We start from the raw sequence: 20,828 nt of genomic DNA, 5'->3' as shown, positions 1-20,828 counted from the left end.
TGTTTTATTTTCATGATTAATATAAGTCTTGTATTAATTAGATGAAAATAAAGTTGCATTGAGCATGACATTACTTTAGTTAATATAATTGTTATATTAATGTATGCTTACAATGCATGATTATAGTTTTAATTTCTTAAATTTTATAAGAGTTATAAAATTTGGCAGATAGAAATTAAAATCTATAATAAAGAATTGCATGCAAACATAGGGTCTAAGTTAATTAATTTGGGGTTTAAAATCAATTAGACCTAAGGTTATGTCTTCTAATATGATTAGGGATAGTCTTTTATTTTGTTTTAACTAGGTTTAAAATGAAATGATAAAAGACTAAATATAAAATATTGCCTATAAGGGAACCCTGTCTAAGGAAGGTTCTGTCTAGGTTGAGGTATTTAAGCTAACCGTAGGGGAACACCTCTACCTGGGAACCAACCTGGGGGTTGAATTAGTCAATATTTTATATACATGCAATAATGTCGTTGGTTTATTAAAATGTTTAATGAACTAAAACATTAATGTACAACTACCAATATAACAATTATATTGGTCCGACGAAAAATTCACTTAGTTAATTTCACTTAGCCGGAATTTATCTAAGTAATATACCCTAGTCTTAGAATACTAAGTGGGAGCAAAAGAAAGTATGTAATATACTGCGTATATATTTGATATACAGAGTATATATAACATATTTTTCTCTCTCTATCACGTTCTTCTTTATATTCACTCTGTGAGTTCCATGCTCGGCCTCGTGTCGGCCTGGGCGCGACCTCCCTACGGAAGGTGTTTGCATGGTTCAATATCGAGGTGAATGGAGATAGTATTCATAGTAAGTGGGAGAAGGATGTGTAACAACACATCCTGCGGTCTCCACCATTAGTTTGCACCGTGAAGTTTCATACATGACATGCGTGTCGTCCTAGAGTGACCATCCCTACGGACGGGTCATTGTATGGAATCAAAACCAAGGCAAACTCCAGAAATGGATAAGGGTCTCTTAGGTTTTGATCCAATATTTTCTTTCCCTACGACGGGATTATTGGCGCTAACCTCTGAGGTTTGAAAATGGTGTGTCACACTTACGGGGAGTTGTTAAGCTAGTTAGCAATGCCCTGTTCCAAATGAACAATGACTAAAGATTATAGGAATAAGAGTTATTTTGGTGTAAAATTTAGTTGAGAACGTCTCAATTCAGTGAAGGAGTACTTGTCTGCCCTATGGTGGCTATTGCTCTAAATCACTGAAGCGTCGTTGTAAAACTTTCTTGTTAGGGTGCTTAATTACTTTTGCTAAAATATGATTGGGTTTAAAGGCTAATGCATGAAACTAATATAGGTTTGTTTTTACTTTCAGCATGTCTACTTCTATTATTGCACTCCTAGCCGCGCAAAAACTTAACGAGCGAGAATTACAAACAATGGAAATCGAATCTAAACACTATTCTCGTGATAGATGATCTTAGGTTCGTCTTGCAAGAGGATTGTCCTTAAGCTCCTGCGTCTAACGCCACCGTGGCGGTGCGCAATGTCTATGACAGATGGGTCAAGGTCAATTACAAGGCCAAGGTCTACATCTTGGTGAGCATATCTGATGTGCTTGCTAAGAACCACGAGGACACGGTCACCGCTAAGGAGATCATGGACTCGCTGCAGAGCATGTTTGAACAACCGTCCTCATAGGCTCGACATGAAGCCCTTAAGTTCATTTACAACTCCCGCATGAAGGAGGGCTCCTTAGTGCGAGATCACGTTCTTAACCTGATGGTCCACTTCAACGTGGCAGAGTCGAATGGGGTTGTCATAGACGAGCAGAGTCAGGTCAGCTTCATTCTGGAATCGCTTCGGAAGAGTTTCCTGCCATTCCGCAGCAAAGCGGTTATGAATAAGCTAGAGTACACTCTTACCACGCTCTTAAACGAGCTGTAGACCTACCAGTCTGTTATGAAAAGTAAGGGACAAGAAGAGGAGGCAAATGTTGCCACCTCAAAGACGTTCAACCGAGGTTCAGTCTTTGGAACCAAGACTGCGCCCTCTTCTTTTGGAAGTAAGACTTTCAAGAAGAAGAAGGCTGCTGGTAAGGGGTCTAAACCTAACTCCGCTGCTGTCGTTGCCAAGAAAGGCAAGGCCAAGGTTGCAGAGAAAGAAAGTGTTTCCACTGCAATATAGACGGGCATTGGAAGCGCAACTGCCCAAAATACTTGGCCGAAAAGAAGAAAGACAATGAATGTAAAAATGGTTTACTTGTTTTGGAAACATGTTTAGTGGAGAACGATGACTCCACCTAGATACTGGAGGAGACGCTAATCACGTTAATTCTTCAGTTTAGGGAATTAGTTCCTGGAGGCAGCTTGACGCCAGAGAGATTACTCTCAAGGTCGGAATGGGAGAGATCGTCTTAGCTGTGGCGGTAGGGGAGCTCAACTTGTTTACAAACAAGAATATATATAATATTAGATAATGTGTACGTAGTTCCTAAAATTAAAAGGAACTTAATTTCAGTATCTTGTTTGTTAGAACATTTGTATTCCATTTCTTTTAATTTAAATGTAGCGTTCATTTCAAGAAATGGTGTTAATATTTCTTCTGCTTTGTTTGAAAACAACTTGTATGTGCCAAGACCAACCATAACTAAAGCAGTTTTAAATACCAAGTTGTTTAAAAATACTAAAACTCAAAATAAAAGGCAAAAAGTTTCTCACGAAGAAAATACCTATCTTTGGCACTTAAGATTAGGTCACATTAATCTCAATAGGATTGGGAGGTTGGTTAAGAATGGCATTCTAAGTGAGTTGGAAGACGATTCTTTACCACCATGTGAGTCTTGTCTTGAAGGCAAGATAACTAAAAGACTTTTTACTGGAAAAGGTTATAGAGCCAAAGAGCCTTTAGAACTTAAACATTCAGACCTTTATGGTCCGATGAATGTTAAAGCTCGAGAAGGGTATGAATACTTCATCACTTTTATAGATGATTATTCAAGGTATGGTTATTTATACCTAATGCAACATAAGTCAGAAGCCCTTGAAAAGTTCAAGGGAGTACAAGACTGAAGTTGAAAATCAATTAGGTAAAACCATTAAAACACTTTGATCTGATCGGGGTGGAGAGTATATGGACTTGAGATTCCAGGACTATATGATAGCACATGGAATCACGTCCCAACTCTCAGCCTCTGGTATACCTCAACAAAACGGTGTATCCGAAAGGAGAAACAGAACCTTGTTGGAGATGATTCAATTAATGATGAGCTATGCTCAGTTGCCTAACTCGTTTTGGGGTTATGTAGTGGAGACTGCAATTTACATTTTGAACGTAGTTCCATCAAAGAGTGTTTATGAAACACCCTTTGAGCTATGGAAGGGTCGTAAAGCGTCACTTCCGCATTTGGAGATGCCCAGCACACGTGTTCATGACTAACCCAAAGAAATTGGAACCTCATTCAAAAGTATGCCTATTCGTAGGTTACCCTAACGAGACGAGAGGTGGTCTATTTTTCGATTCTCAAGAAAACAGAGTGTTTGTATCGATAAATGCCACTTTCTTGGAAGAAGACCACGTTTGAGATCATAACGAAGTAAGGTAGTGATTAACGAGATTTTTGAAGAGGCTACAAACACATCAACAAGAATTGTTGATCAAACTGGCACTACAACAAGAGTTGTTGATGAAGCCAGTACATCACGTCAATCACATCCACCTCAAGTATTGAGGGTGCCTCGATGTAGTGGGAGGATTGCGTCACAACTTGACCGCTACGTGGGTTTAACTGAAACCCAAGTTGTCATACCTGATGATGGCATCGAGGATCCATTGACTTATAACAAGGCAATGGAAGATACTGACAAGGATAAATGGGTCAAAGCAATGGACCTGGAAATGGAGTCGATGTACTTCAATTTCATTTCGGAACTTGTAGATCAACCTGACGGGGTAAAACCCATAGAGTGCAAATGAATCTATAAGCGAAATCGAGACGTCGAAGGAAAGGTACAGACCTATAAGGCGAGACTCGTGGCAAAAGGCTACACACAAAGGGAAGGGGTGAACTATGAAGAAACTTTCTCCCCTGTAGCTATTCTTAAGTCCATCAGAATACTTTTGTCCATTGCCACATATTATGACTATGAGATATTGCAAATGGACGTCAAGACTGCTTTTCTGAATGGAAATCTTGAAGAAAGTATTTATATGTCTCTACTCGAATGGTTCATAGCACAAGGTCAAGAGCAAAAGGTTTGCAAGCTTAAACGGTCCATATATGGACTAAAACAAGCATCTCGATCTTGGAACAAGATTTGATACTGCGATCAAATCTTATGGTTTTGACCAAAACGTTTATGAGCCTTGTGTATACAAGAAGATCGTCAACAACACTGTAGCATTCTTAGTGTTGTATGTGGATGATATCCTACTCATTGGGAATGATGTAGGATACCTCACTAACATAAAGAAGTGGCTAGCGACTGAGTTCCAAATGAAAGATTTGGGAGAACTTCAGTATGTTCATTGCATCCAAATTCTAAGGATCGCAAGAATAAAACGTTAGCCCTGTCTCAAGCAACTTATATTGACAAGATGCTATTGCTCTACAACCATGGAATTCATCTGTCTTAGGAACAATGTCTTGAGACACCTCAAGAAGTTGAGGAAATGAGACGTATACCCTATGGTTCAGCAATGGGCAGTCTGATGTATGCTATGTTGTGTAGTGATGGTCAGTAGGTATAATTCCAACCCAAGATATCATCAGTAGACTACTGTTAAGGGAATCCACAAGTATCTAAGGAGAATGAAGAACTACAAGCTCGTGTATGGAGCTAAGGATTTCATCCTTATAAGGTACACCGATTCTGACTTCCAAACAGACAAGGATTCAAAGAAATCCACGTCGGGGTCAGTATTCACTCTTAACGGAGGAGCAGTAGTTTGGCGAAGCATCAAACAAGGATGCATCGTGACTCTACCATGGAGGCTGAGTATGTTGCAGCTTGTGAAGCAGTAAAAGAGGCAGTTTGGCTTAGAAAGTTCTTGACATATTTGAAATTCGTTCCAAACATGGACTTGCCCATCACACTTTATTGTGATAACAGTGGTATTGTGGCAAATTTTAAAGAACCTTGAAGCCACAAGAGAGGCAAACACATCAAAAGGAAGAACCACCTTATACGGAGATAGTGCAACGAGGAAATGTGATCGTCACAAAGATCGCTTCGGAGCACAATATTGTTGATCCTTTTACGAAGGCGCTCACGGCTAAAGTGTTTGAGGGCCATCTAGAAAGTCTAGGTCTACGAGCATTGTACAGTTAGTCTAGGGCAAGTGGGAGAAATGTAATGGGTATAGTGTATGCCCTAGTTTATTGTATTTTCCCCTTTTATTTATGATAATGTACAGCCCACTCGAGTTTAGTTCAAGTGAGAGTTTGTTGGGTGTGTTACCCTAAACTCATAGTTTGTATTTATGTTAAAACAAATATATATTCAATAAATTTGTTGTTGAATTCATAACATTGCATTGTCCAAAATCCAATAAACTAAACATCCAAGGTTAATTTCATGTAACCGGGACAGTATATATACTGGGTATATATTTGATATACTAGGTATATATTTGATATACCCCTGATATACGAGGTATATATTTGATATACCCCTGATATACGAGTGGATAATGTCCCGTGAATAACCTAAATGATCTATAGTATATGGATAAGGCTAGGTACCTTATCCTGGCAACACTATTGGTACGGCCCACTTTGTAAATGTTACAGACGACTCGATCCAGGTCGTTCCTGTGGAGACATGCGAGTGGGGGTATCCTATACAATGAGTTTGTATAAGTCCAGACTGCGAAATAAACAATCTTTAAATGTAACACCGTTGACTAACAGATTGCTATTTCATAGGATGACCAAACAACTCATTTTCAATCCTAAATGAGTTATGGACTCCTGCCCGTGAGGGCTCGTCCTTTAATCTCTATGGGTGAGAGTGGCCCGAGTTGCGGACTCAATATTCCTACCATTTTGGGGACGAGACCGAGTAGGGAGCTGGGAACATAACTTCACAAGATGGAATTCACTCCTCCCCGACTTTAGAGGAGTAGATGAGTATTCTCTTAAATGTTGACTCCGGGACATGAACAAGGGGTCCCACCCTCTCATTGGCCCGAGAGGGACTTTCGGTTATTGGTCGGACCATAACCGGGCTGTTCATTAGAGGAGTAGTGGTATTTAAGGAGTAAGATGTAACTCAGGGGTAAAACGATAATTTGACCCAACTTGAGTTACGAGCACTCGTGAAGGATTGACTTGTCATTAATGGTCATATATTCGTGGATACGAAAATATTCTGCAGTGAGAAGAGTGCAATTGCGGGTCTTTAGTGGAGTGACCCGTAGTTAACGAATGTTAATTAACTCGGTCAATGAGTTTGACCCATTAATCTCGTATCGTTGGAGCTTCTGATCTGTAGATTCATTAGGTCCCCTTGCTAACTCATAACGGGTAAAACAAGGATCAATTTATTATGAGAGAAATTATTTGAATGAGATTCAAATAAAGTTAATATGAATATGATTCATATTAAAATTATAGGTTAAAAATAATGTATATAAGATGTACATTACAACTATAGTTTATACGAGAGAAATGCTTTAGAATATGATTCTATTTTGATAATAAATAATTAAGTGTTAATTATTTATATAGTTAATATATATATATATATATATATATATATATTTAATTAATTATTAATTAGATTAATAATTAATTAATTAAATATATATATATATATATAATTATTATTAATTAATAATATTATTTTATAATATTATTATATTAATAATAAACACTCCCCTGCAAAAATGCACGGGAGTGGGAAGTTACTTATGACGTGGGGAGTTACCCCACGTCATATTCTTTTCTGGCTTTTTGTAGTTTGTTATGCAACACAGAAAAGTCACTCCCAGCATCTCTCTCAATCGCTCTCTTTTGATCACTCCCTCTCATTCCAAACGAATTACTCCCACAAGCAACGATCTCGTACCCAGAGGATAGCTTGGAAGATCATTTGGTGGTGTTCGGGAGATTGAACCATTAAAGAAGAGTTCTTCAAAGGTAAAAGGAAAGTTCTTTCCCCTGTAATTTCATCTTTGAATGTTTGATTTTGTTTCTCAAAAACTCATGAATGATGATCCGCTTCCGCTCCGGGATTCACATCCCATCAACTGGAACATTATCCACTTGTATATCGAATATATACTATATATACACACTGTATATCAAATATATACGCTGTATATTAAGTATATACTGTATATCTGTTATATACTGTTCCAGTTACATGACATAACCTCGGATGTTAGTTTATTGGATTTGGGTTAATGCAATTCTAAGAGAAATATCAATAACAACTTTATTGAATGAATATTTTTTTTATGTTTACAAACCACGATTTTAGGACATAAAACCCAACAAATTATAAACCTGATGACTAGAGGAAGGCTTCGGCCCCACTACCTTTCTCGTTTGACAGTCCATCAACGTTGAAGACCCATCTATCCAAGCTCTCTTTTTCCGAGCTGTGGGGTGGGGTGAGCTCTACGATGAAGTCAGCCGCCACTTGACCTTTCATTGCGGCTCTCAGTTGAAAGCTTATGTCATACTCACTTAGATCTAAAGCCCACTTCATGAGTCTACCCGAGGTTTCGGGCTTTTGGAAGACTTGTTTAAGGGGAAGTTGGTAAGGACATTCACTTTGTGAGCTTGGAAGTAGTGGCGGAACATCGTGCTGCGACAGTTAGCGCCAGTGCCAACTTCTCCCCCTGTAGGTAACGAGTTTCAGCATATGTCATGACTTTGTTTGTGTAATACATAGGGCTCTGTCTGTCATCGTCCTATCTCACTAACGTCGAGCTCACCGCGCTTGTTGATATTGTGACATACAAGGTGAGCTCTTCACCTTACAGCAGTTTTGATAACAACGGTACCGAGCTCGGATAGCTCTTGAGCTCGTCGAAAGCCACTTGGCATTCTGGGGTCCATTCAAAGCACTCTTTCTTTCGTAGGACCTTGAAAAATGGCAGGAACTTATCTGTTTATCGCGACACGAAGCGATTGTACGCATCAATTCGCCCATTGAGACATTGGAGCTGCTTTAGATTCTGAGGTGGTTGCATATCTAATACAACTCTGACTTTTTCAGGGTTTGCCTCTATTCCGGGTTGGTTAACCATGAATCCCAAAAACTTGTCAAATGAGACCCCGAATGCACATTTCTTTAAATTGAACTTCATCTGATATTTCCAGAGGACCTCGAATGTTTCCGTCAGGTCGGCTATGTGGGAGGTCATCCTTTTGCTCTTCACCAGCATGTTATCCATGTATACTTCCATGTTCTAGCCTATCTGGTCGGCAAACATCTTGTTGACCATGTGCTGGTAGGTTGCTCCACCGTTCTTTAGCCTAAAAAGCATTACTTTATAGCAATAGAGTCCCTGGTCGGTGATGAACGAGGTGTGTTCTTGGTCAGCGATGTGCATTTTTATTTGGTTATATCCCGAATAGGTATCCATGAAGCTTATGAGCTCATGACCTGCCGTTGCTTCGACCAACTAGTCGATCCGTGGAAGGAGGAAGCTATCCTTGGGGCATGCCCTGTTTAAGTTAGTGAAGTCTACGCACACCTCCATTTTTCGTTTGATTTTTTTACTAACACTACATTCAAGACCCATGCAAGGTAACTTCCTTGATATATTCAACTATCAAAAGTTTTTGGACTTTTTCTACAATAACCGCGCTTCTTTCAGCGTTTACAGGTTGACTTTTTTGTTTTACATGTCACACCGAAAGATCTACATTGAGGCGATGTCTTCATGTGACCAATTGAACACGTTAGCGTTGTTCCTAAAAATTGGACGAGCTCTTCCTTCTCGATGGCCTCCAGCTTTGTGATCTAGGATGAGCAACGAGACAAGCTCGAGGTCCTCTGTGGACTCTCCGCGGCTTTGCTCGTCATGTGACTTAGTTCCTTGGGGCTAGGGACCCGCAGTGATTGCATTGCTAGTTGGCTTGAAGGCTACCAAGTAGCATTTCTTCGAGGTCTTCTGCTCACCTCATATCGTTCCCACTCCCTTGGCTAGGAGCTCGTCCCACATATTTCTTAAAATATCCCTTTTGGATAAGGCCCTCGATTTGCCTCTTCAAGTCATAGCAATCGGAGGTGTCATGACTATGATCCTTGTGAAAGTGGCAAAATTTTGATCTGTTGCGCTTTTCGGGGTCTCGTGCATTGGGCTGGGCTCGGTGAGTAGGTCGAGCTTCGAATCTTGTATATTGGCGACTGATTACGCTTGTTTACATGCGTAAAAAGAAGGTTTTAGATGCTGTTTTTACTATGTTTCAGCTTTGTTTCGGATTTTTCTCGGTCGTTTGAGTTCCAATTCATGCAAAATTCATATATTATGGTTTGTGGTTGGCTTATATTGTATTTATGACATTTTAGGACCATTTGGGAGTGGAAATTAATCAAAAGAAGCAAAAAGACGAAAAAACATCATGGGAGGCGCCAGGCGCCTGGGAAGCTTGCAGAAAAACTGGTTTTCTTCCAACTTTGCCCTTAATGAAACGCGTCTTCCAATGCGTTTTGGTGGTTCCAACCGATGCATACGTGTAGAAGAAGTGTTCCACTATCAGTTTGAGCACGATTTAGTCAGTCAATGGAGTTGGAAATGGGTGATTCACCATCGTTTTAGGACCTACCTAACCAATTCTGCACAGCTATAAATTCCAGCAACTTCTCCACCAAATTCATCAAGCCTTGCTTCCTTCTCTTGATCATTTTTAGTGTTTCTTTGTTGCTTTCTAAGTACTTTTGAGTTGCTTTCATTAGTTGCTTTTGGTTTTTAAATCTCGAGTACTTTACATTCCTTTATTGAGCTTTGTTTTATTTCCATTTGTACTTAGTTATTTTCTACTTATTCAAATATATAAAAATCTAGCACTTTGCTTATCTTCCCTTTGCCTTTACTTTATTTTTAGTTAAGAGAGTTGTGTTTTTGGAGGAAAGAGCACGTGACACTCCCCCTTGCTTGAAAGAGAAGGGCGAAGCTCTCAATCCCGAGAAAAACTCTCCGTTAGTTAACTTTTGTTTTTCACACATGCATTCCACATTCAACCATTTTACTTGCGGTATTTTCTTCAATATGTCTTTCTAAATTCCCGTCTCTAGCCCGGTTATGGATAGTTAGCCTTTTATTTCTAATAAGGGTTGCTAAGAAGTAGTGTTTTTGCTTTCCATTCATTACTCAACATGTTTTCCCAAAAAGTTAGGATTTAGAGAAGGCCACTGTAAGTCTTAACAAGTCAATACTGAAAAGGTTGCTTATTTGCATTGTTGAGTGGTTAAACCGAGGAGAGGAGCGCCTTAGACATAAGGGTTCCGCTTAAGTAGCCTAGATATAGGACCTTAACCCGAGGTTGCGACTATTTCCATCCTAAAACTAAGATATATCTCATAATAGACATATTAGGGAATGTCTTAGGACTTTGAACTTGCTTAGACATAAGTCAAGTGAGAAGCGTAGTCGTTAGTTTCTAAAGTAAAAAGCATATTGTCCTTAGCATGTCCTTGAGTCTTTGTTGGCTAACTTGAAGTAGTTCGGGCTAGGTCTTATCATTCTAAGTCCAAATCCCAAATCCAAACCATTATTTGTGATCACTTCCCATTTTACAAGAATCACTCATTCCAACATTCACTATTCTTTAAAACTTTAGAGTTTGGAAATTGTTTAGAAGTCCTTGAGGATCGATACTTGGATACTCCATCCATTTTATATTACTCTGACAGGTGTGCGCTTGCATCTATATAATTGTTATCACGCTTAGTGCGTGCGTTCAGCAAACCATCAGTCAAGTTTTTGGCGCCGTTGCCGGGGACTTTAGTTTTAAAATTATTTTCAAATTCTTTTAGTTTTTATTTTTGTGAATTGTTGTTAGGTGTAATTTCCATCCACCGTTTTTGTTCTATATTTTTTGGTCGTTTATCTCACAAGGGTAAGTTAAAGTGCATGAGCACAAGATCTTTTCTTCTACCCCTTGACCCTGAGATTGAGCGGACCCTTCGAAAAACTCGAAAGGAGCAAAGACTTCGAAAACAACTAGAAAAGCAAAAAGGGAGAGAAGGTGAAATCAGTCCTGAAAGTGAGGTAGAGAGTACGAGCACATCAATGGCAGATATTCCACCTCGTGATCCGGTTGATCCACCTGCTGTTAACGGTAATATGAGGGATCATGCAAGAAATGATGAATTCAACCATATCCAGATGGCGGACAACAGAGACGTGGCAATGCGAGAATATGCCGCCACGGCTTTTCAGAACTTTGATTCAGGGATAGTCAACCCTATTCCAGCTCACGCAAACTTTGAGCTTAAACCAATGATGTTCCAAATGTTGCAGACAATTGGACATTTTGGAGGGCAGGAACATGAGGATCCACATGATCATCTGAAATCATTCATTCAAATTGCAAATGCATTTCGATTACCTGGTATAACAGACGATGCTCTGAGACTAACACTTTTTCCATTTTCTTTGAAGGACCAAGCTAGAGCATGGCTCAATGCATTTCCACCGGGATCCATCACCACATGGGGGTCGTTAGTGGAGAAGTTCTTAACAAAATTCTTCCCACCTACTCGCCACGCTGATATCAGAGAGGAGATCATCTCCTTTAGACAGTATGATCGTGAACCTGTTCACGAGGCGTGGGAAAGATTTAAAGAACTAATCAGGAAATGTCCGAACCATGGCTTGCCGGCATGCATCCAGATAGAACATTTCTTTAGAGGTTTAGATCATCCTACTAAGATGATGCTAAACAATGCTGCCAATGGAGCCTTTACAAAGAAGACATTCAACGAGATAGTTGACATCCTAAATGACTTAGCTTCACACAACGAACTATGGTGTTCGCAAAGATCTAGGGCAGCACCAAAGAAGCAAGATCCAGCTGGAGTTTTGGCTCTGGACATTGTGACCTCGATGCAAAAAGAGATGGTTACAATGAACCAGAGGCTAAAAGAGATGGCATTGGGAATAAAAAATCCATTAGCCACACCAATACAACCTGTGCAGTCGGATTATTGCACTCCTGCCCCTATTTGCCAAGTCAACGATCTCATTTGTTCATTTTGCAGTGAAAACCATATTTATGATAATTGTCCACATAACCCTGCTTCTGTTTTTTATGTAGGACATGGGAACAATAGGAACTTTAACCCATATTCGAACACCTACAACCCAGGTTGGAGGCACCACCCTAATTTCTCATGGGGAGGTCAAGGAGGTTCGAGCGGTTTTAATCAAGGGCAAAGCCAGTAGAACAAGCAGCCCTATGTTCCACCTACACAGCAATACATCCCGCCACCGCAACAGCAGTACAATCAGAGAACACAGACTTCACCAGTTCAAAATAACAACTCAAATCTTGAGAATATGATGAAGGAGTACATGGCCCGAACCGACGCAGTGATACAATCCCAAGCGGCATCAATGAGGAATTTTGAGACCCAATTGGGACAGCTCACCAATGAATTGAAGAATAGACCACAAGGTTCTTTTCCAGGCCATACTGAATTACCAAGACGAGAAGGGAAAGAACAGTGCAAAGCAGTCACCCTTAGGAGTGGACTGGCATATGATGGACCAACAATGCCAACAACAGATGTACAGATTCCGTCCACTGAACCAACTGTAAAGATACCAGAAAATCCAACAACACCAGAAAAATAAAATATTAGGAAAGGTAATGAGGACACCCCGAGTGTTCCTCCACAGGTACAGCCTTCTTTTACCCCTACTCCCCCGTTTCCACAAAGATTAGTTAAGAAAAATAATGATTCCCAGTTTAGAAAATTTTTAGATATTTTAAAACAATTGCATATAAATATACCATTAGTAGATGCTCTAGAACAGATGCCAAATTATGCTAAGTTTTTGAAAGATATAGTTTCTAGGAAGAAAAAAATAGGAGAGCATGAACTGGTAGCCATGACAAAATGTAGTAGTGAAGCTGTAGGCAGCCCGCTACCCATGAAATGTAACGATCCTGGTAGTTTTACCATTCCATGTTCCATAGGAGGAAAAAACTTAGGTAGGGCATTATGTGATCTAGGCGCTAGCATTAATCTTATGCCATTATCAGTTTTCAAATCTTTAGGCATAGGAGAAGCTAGACCTACTACGGTTACCCTCCAACTAGCAGATAGATCTATCATAAGACCTGAGGGAAAGATAGAAGATGTTTTAGTCCAGGTGGACAAATTCATTTTCCCTGCGGACTTTATCATTCTAGATTGCGAGGCAGACTTAGACGTTCCCATTATTTTGGGAAGACCATTTCTAGCCACTGGGGATACAGTTTTTAATGTGAGGAAGGGAGAAATTACAATGAGGGTAAATAATGAAGAAGTTAAATTTAACGTTCTAGACGCCATGAAATTACCAGGAGACTTTGAAGAGTGCTCTGCTATAACTAGCTTGAATCCTGTTATGTTTGATGAGTTTTATGACTTATTAGTTACAGAGATTGAAGAAGAGCTTGATAAGATAGCAGAAGGACCAGAAGATGTGATTAATCCTATTGAAAAAATACAAAAAGAAGAATGCAAGTCGTTACTTCCGTCCATAGTGGAACCACCCACTTTGGAGTAGAAGCCATTGCCGTCGCATTTGAAATATGCGTATCTAGGGGATAACGACACTTTACCAGTTATTATAGCTTCCAACTTATCACCTACTAATGAATATTCTTTATTGCAGATTTTGGAGAAGCACAAAAAGGCCATTGGATGGACGATAGTAGACATCCAAGGGATATGCCCGGCCTTTTGCATGCACAAAATTCTATTGGAAGAAGATGCTAAGAACTCTATTGAGAGTCAAAGGCGGTTGAACCCGAAGATGAAAGAGGTTGTAAGGAAAGAAATTCTTAAATGGCTTGACGCCGGTGTTATATACCCAATATCCGACAGCAGCTGGGTAAGCCCAGTACAGTGTGTACCAAAGAAAGGGGGTATAACCGTGGTGGCCAACGAGGAGAATGAGCTCATCTCAACCCGAACTGTGAGCGGGTGGAGAGTTTGCATTGACTATCGCAAACTCAACAAGGTAACAAAGAAAGACCATTTTCCTCTCCCGTTTATTGACCAGATGCTCGACCGTCTGGCAAGTAAGGATTTCTATTGTTTTTTAGATGGATATTCGGGTTATAATCAAATTACTATTGCTCCAGAAGACCAGGAGAAGACAACATTTATGTGTCCGTATGGTACGTTCGCTTTTAGGCGAATGCCCTTTGGACTATGCAATGCACCCGCGACTTTTCAGAGGTGTATGATGCCCATCTTCTCTGACATGGTAGAAAATATTCTAGAAGTTTTTATGGATGACTCTTCTGTTTTTGGAAATTCTTTTGACGCATGTTTAGTTAATTTGGAGAGAGTATTGGAGACATGTGAACAAACAAACCTAGTCCTAAATTGGGAGAAGTGTCATTTCATGGTACAAGAGGGTATTGTTTTGGGTCACAAAGTTTCCAAGCAAGGAATAGAGGTAGACCACGCTAAGATAGACATCATTTCAAAGCTACCTCCTCCTACAAATGTCAAAGGGATTAGAAGTTTTTTAGGGCATGGGGGATTTTACCGCCGCTTTATAAAAGACTTTGCTAAAATTTCTAAACCCTTGTGTCAATTGTTAGAACATGATAGACCATTTGTTTTTTATGATGACTGTTTAAAATTATTTGAAATGTTGAAAGTTGCTCTAAGTTCAGCTCCTATAATTATCGAACCTAATTGGGATTTACCTTTTGAGCTCATGTGTGATGTCAGTGATTATGCAATAGGAGCTATGTTAGGACAACGTAAAAACAAGATCTTGCATCCTGTGTATTATGCTAGTAAGACTCTGACCGGTGCACAACTCAATTACACTACTACTAAAAAGGAACTGTTAGCAGTTGTGTTCGCCTTTGATAAGTTTAGGTCTTACTTGATAGGCACAAAAGTCATTGTTTTTACTGACCATTCTGCTTTAAAATATTTATTTGCTAAAAAAGATGCTAAACCACGTTTGATACGGTGGATTTTGTTACTTCAAGAGTTTGATATTGAAGTTAGGGACAGGAAGGGTACTGAAAACCAAGTTGCTGATCACCTGTCTAGATTGGAATCCCCGCTCTGTGATGATGGAACTGTTATACGTGAACAGTTTATTGACGAGCAACTCTTGCGAGTTGATTCAGTTCCGTGGTATGCCGATATAGCAAATTATTTGGTAAGTCGAATAGTTCCTTATGAGTTCAACAAGCAACAGGTAAAAAAATTTCTAAATGAAGTTCGATGTTATCGTTGGGATGAGCCTTTTTTTATATAAGCTAGGACCTGACAATATCTTACGCAGGTGTGTCGCAGAAGAAGAGCACGAGGCGATATTAGACGCTTGTCATATGTCTCCATATGGAGGACATTTTGCAGGACACAAAACCGCAGCCAAAGTTTTGCAAAGTGGGTTCTTTTGGCCCACTCTGTTCAAAGATGCACATAAGTTTGCCCAGGTTTATGACAAATGCCAACGGACAGGTAATATATCTAAACGCCACGAAATGCCTCAAACCCGATCCTGGAGATTGAAATATTTGATGTGTGGGGTATAGATTTTATGGGTCCATTTCCATCTTCTAATGGTAAGCTTTATATATTGTTAGCAGTAGATTATGTTTCGAAATGGATAGAAGCCATTGCAACTGCTACCAATGATTCCAAAGTTGTCATTCGTTTTCTGCAAAAGCACATTTTTACGCGTTATGGAACCCCGCGTTGTCTGATAAGCGATGGGGGGGCTCATTTTGTGAATAGGTCTATGCAAAAGTTGCTGACTAAATACAATGTGCGTCATAGGGTTGCAACAGCATATCATCCTCAGTCGAATGGGTTAGCCGAAATATCTAATAGGGAGATAAAAAACATTTTAGAAAAAACTGTAAATCTTAACCGTAGGGATTGGTCTTTTAAGCTTGATGATTCACTTTGGGCATATAGGACAGCATTTAAGACTCCCCTCGGCATGTCCCCCTACAGGCTAGTTTTTGGAAAAGCATGTCATTTGCCTCTTGAGCTAGAATATAAAGCATTTTGGGCTACTAAGAAATTAAATTTTGATTTGTTGGCTACAGGTGAAGCGAGGAAGTTACAATTGTTGGAATTAGAAGAACACAGGCACTTTTCTTATGAGAATGCTAAGTTGTTTAAGGAAAAAACTAAACAGTGGCATGATAGGCGTCTTCGGCCGAACAATCTTCAAGAAGGTGATCTGGTTCTGTTATTCAATTCTAGGTTGAAACTTTTTCCTGGGAAACTTAAGTCTAGATGGTCTGGTCCCTTTCAAATTTTTAAAGTCTACCCATATGGGGCAATGGATCTAGTTGACTCTAAGGGAAATGTTTTTAAAGTAAATGGGCAGAGACTTAAGCCGTATTTTGGAGAACCAGTGGATAGAGGAAAAACCTCTATTCAACTTTCAGGTCAATAAATTTTTGCGAAAAATGTTTTTTCCTTCTTATCCGTTTTTGAAAGAACAAAAGTAAAGGAAGGACGTCTTTGTATCTTGTATTTTCTTTTTGTTTAATTATAAAGTTTTTCTTATTAAGAGAATGTTTTTGAAAACGTTAAAAAAACAAAAAGAAAGAAAAAAAACGTTGAAAAAAAAAAGAATTACGCAGGCGCCTGGCGCCTGCCCTTTGCGAAAATAAATCACGCAGGCGCCTGGCGCCTGCCCTGTTTTTCCAGCAATTCGAAAATATTTTCCTTCTCGTTTGGGTTTTAATTTTCGATAATATGGGCTTTATCTTGGGTCAAACATTAATCCTCTATGATTTAACTTTAAAAACTTCTCTTCAAACTCAAATTTTGTTTCCCTAATCCTATTTTGTATTCAAACTCAAATTTTGTTTCCCTAAAGGGCATAGATGTGAATTATGAAGAATTGATCAATACTAGTATCCATGAGTGTGCCTACCGAACACGTGGTAAGCTTTATCACCCACGATTGGTCACGTCTTTATGCTTGCGACAAGGTGTACAGGTGCCTGAGGATCAAGTTAAGAGAGATGCCCCAATTGTGGAAGAGAAGAATATTCGGCGTATTATCGCCCATGCGTTACAAAGAAGGGAAGGTACTGGGATGTCTCCTACATCGGAGATCCGTCGTCTTCGAGAGGAGAACCAACAGCTGCGAGATCAGGTTCGAGAAGTCGTGCAACATATCTACAACTTAAGGGCTTCATTGGATTTTGCGGTTTTACCTTCATGGCCTCCAGCGCTAGCTGCTATCCTTGGTCATCCATCTTCCAGTACCGACAATGATCCTAGTCCACAACCTCCGACTTCATGAAGGGGAGGTTCCTTCTTTGCTATTTTTTGTGTTTTCTTCTTTTGGTTAATAACGTAGTTTGCATATTCTAGCATTACTACGCATGTTTTTTGTATTGATTATGTTTCGAGCTCAGTTGAAGCATGAATAAATTAGTATCGTTTATCTTCTGATCACTTAAAGTATGCCTTCACTTAACCTTAGTTTAGCTTTTCACATGCCTATTTTGAAGCATCTGTGTTGTGCATGTGATTTCATGTCGATGATAATTATAAGAGATTGTTGAGTTTTCTGTTCTATGCCTGACTAAGCTTTGAGCTATTTCCTTTGTTTATGTGATAAACTCATTTTCTTTTATGTCTTTTTGATCTTTACAGACTTTAAGCTTTTTCTTTGCCCCTATATAGGAAGTCCTTGTCCTTTTTACTGTTAAGCCTTTTTCATCCGATGCAAAAGTCTTTTCCTAGTGAGGACACTGTCTCTCTTAAGTTTGGGGGGGACAGTCGTTGTGTCAGTCGTTGTTTCAGAAAGATAAAGTGTTATTTATATTTGAAAAATCATGCTATTTTCCTTTGAAAAAGAGTCAGTTGGAAAAACAAATGCTATTACAAAAAGAAAGTGTTGAAAAGAATAAGTGAAAAAAAAAGAAACAAAAAAGAATATTGTTGAGAGAAAATAAGAGTGGGGAAAAGACTTGTGTTAGAAAGAAAAGAGTGGTAAAATCAATGAGAGTTAAAGAAAATGTAGTTATGATTTCCGAGTCCTACTGTAGACACCCATTTAGTTTTGGGTTGGGTGTTGACTTTGAAAATAGCAGTAAGGATGGTGATAAGTGACTTCGTGTTTCTCATTGTCGTCGTTTTATGACCTAGCTGTTAGTTTCAAAGTCTTTCTACGAGTAGCTGTGGTTGAAACCGATGTTAGTGTGTGGAAACCTCAGGGGCTAGTAGCCGGTCTGTCAGATGTAAAAGTCTTAGTGTAAGGAGGGAGTGTGCAGATTCCTTAGGGGTATTTGAAAATGTTTTCTGTTTTTGAAAGGAAAAAGGATTTTGAAAGAGAGAGTTTTTATCATATCAAACTTGGTTTATAGTGACTAAGCTTACAAAGGCAATAGAATGGTAGGCTTTGACATCTTTTCCTTGAGACAGTTTATGATTGAACATCTCGGTTGCTTTTGCTTTTCCTTGTCCATGTGTTAGAAAGTTGATTAAAGTTGCTAAGTTTTGCTTGAGGACAAGCAAAAAGTTAAGTTTGGGGGTGTGATTACGCTTGTTTACATGCGTAAAAAGAAGGTTTTAGATGCTGTTTTTACTATGTTTCAGCTTTGTTTCGGATTTTTCTCGGTCGTTTGAGTTCCAATTCATGCAAAATTCATATATTATGGTTTGTGGTTGGCTTATATTGTATTTATGACATTTTAGCACCATTTGGGAGTGGAAATTAATCAAAAGAAGCAAAAAGACGAAAAAACATCATGGGAGGCGCCAGGCGCCTAGGAACCTTGCAGAAAAACTGGTTTTCTTCCAACTTTGCCCTTAATGAAACGCGTCTTCCAATGCGTTTTGGTGGTTCCAACCGATGCATACGTGTAGAAGAAGTGTTCCACTATCAGTTTGAGCACGATTTAGTCAGTCAAAGGAGTTGGAAATGGGTGATTCACCATCGTTTTAGGACCTACCTAACCAATTCTGCACAGCTATAAATTCCAGCAACTTCTCCACCAAATTCATCAAGCCTTGCTTCCTTCTCTTGATCATTTTTAGTGTTTCTTTGTTGCTTTCTAAGTACTTTTGAGTTGCTTTCATTAGTTGCTTTTGGTTTTTAAATCCCGAGTACTTTACATTCCTTTATTGAGCTTTGTTTTGTTTCCATTTGTACTTAGTTATTTTCTACTTATTCAAATATATAAAAATCTAGCACTTTGCTTATCTTCCCTTTGCCTTTACTTTATTTTTAGTTAAGAGAGTTGTGTTTTTGGAGGAAAGAGCACGTGACACTCCCCCTTGCTTGAAAGAGAAGGGCGAAGCTCTCAATCTCGAGAAAAACTCTCCGTTAGTTAACTTTTGTTTTTCACACATGCATTCCACATTCAACCATTTTACTTGCGGTATTTTCTTCAATATGTCTTTCTAAATTCCCGTCTCTAGCCCGGTTATGGATAGTTAGCCTTTTATTTCTAATAAGGGTTGCTAAGAAGTAGTGTTTTTGCTTTCTATTCATTACTCAACATGTTTTCCCAAAAAGTTAGGATTTAGAGAAGGCCACTGTAAGTCTTAACAAGTCAATACTGAAAAGGTTGCTTATTTGCATTGTTGAGTGGTTAAACCGAGGAGAGGAGCGCCTTAGACATAAGGGTTCCGCTTAAGTAGCCTAGACATAGGACCTTAACTCGAGGTTGCGACTATTTCCATCCTAAAACTAAGATATATCTCATAATAGACATATTAGGGAATGTCTTAGGACTTTGAACTTGCTTAGACATAAGTCAAGTGAGAAGCGTAGTCATTGGTTTCTAAAGTAAAATGCATATTGTCCTTAGCATGTCCTTGATTCTTTGTTGGCTAACTTGAAGTAATTCGGGCTAGGTTTTATCATTATAAGTCCAAATCCCAAATCCAAAACCATTATTTGTGACCACTTCCCATTTTACAAGAATCACTCATTCCAACATTCACTATTCTTTAAAACTTTAGAGTTTGGAAATTATTTAGAAGTCTTTGAGGATCGATACTTGGATACTCCATCCATTTTATATTACTCTGACAGGTGTGCGCTTGCATCTATATAATTGTTACCACGCTTAGTGCGTGCGTTCAGCAAACCATCAGTCAGCGAGGACACGGTTATTGGGACCTTCAAGGGCGTGAAGCGATCATATCGCTCAGGTCGGCCTCGCTTCTGATCTTGCTTTTACTGGGAGTCGCGATCATATTGTCGTTGGCGCTGCGACAACCTCCTGAAACTGTCCCGACCTCTTCTTTCGCGTGCTGGATTGGCCCGACCTGGTAGGTCTTCCCGCGACCAAATTAGCTCACTGGCTTGCATGAACTTCCTAGCTCGCTCGATGCTAACCCTGATGGTAAACTCAGGCTTTTTAGCGAGTGACCACTTTAGCTATTCGTGGTGCACTCCTGAGGCGAATGCCGAGTAGGGGAACTTCTAATTGCACCACACCGTCATTTGCGTAGCGAAGAATCTTCTCACGTAATCTCTCAGGCTCTCTCCCGGCTTCTGCCTTATCATGAGCAGGTATTAAGCTGAGTGCTGGGTCTCCTGCTAAGCTGCAAATTGGGCCACAAATGCCTTGCGTAGCTGCTTCCAGTAGGAAATGGGGTGGGACAATAGCTGCTGGTACCATTTCCTCGCTGACTCTTATAGAGTCATGGAAAA

At 39.5% G+C, this 20,828-nt stretch overlaps 1 non-coding gene and 1 pseudogene across 1 annotated transcript; one reads left to right on the top strand and one right to left on the bottom strand.

Annotated features, from left to right (window-relative positions):
- The first annotated feature begins 1,721 nt into the window (after window positions 1-1,721).
- LOC148211938 (uncharacterized) lies at window positions 1,722-20,340 on the top strand (annotated as a pseudogene).
- LOC148211939 (small nucleolar RNA R71) lies at window positions 11,712-11,818 on the bottom strand. Its single transcript, XR_015790572.1, has one exon. It is a non-coding gene; the product is annotated as a small nucleolar RNA R71 (small nucleolar RNA).
- Window positions 20,341-20,828: the final 488 nt, after the last annotated feature.

This window comes from Momordica charantia (assembly GCF_013281855.1).
Source record: "Momordica charantia cultivar OHB3-1 chromosome 4 unlocalized genomic scaffold, Mcharantia_2.0 BLBB01000004.1, whole genome shotgun sequence".
Lineage (NCBI taxonomy): Eukaryota > Viridiplantae > Streptophyta > Magnoliopsida > Cucurbitales > Cucurbitaceae > Momordica > Momordica charantia.
Note: the sequence above shows the minus strand (reverse complement) of the source record. Positions and strands in the feature narration are given on the sequence as shown.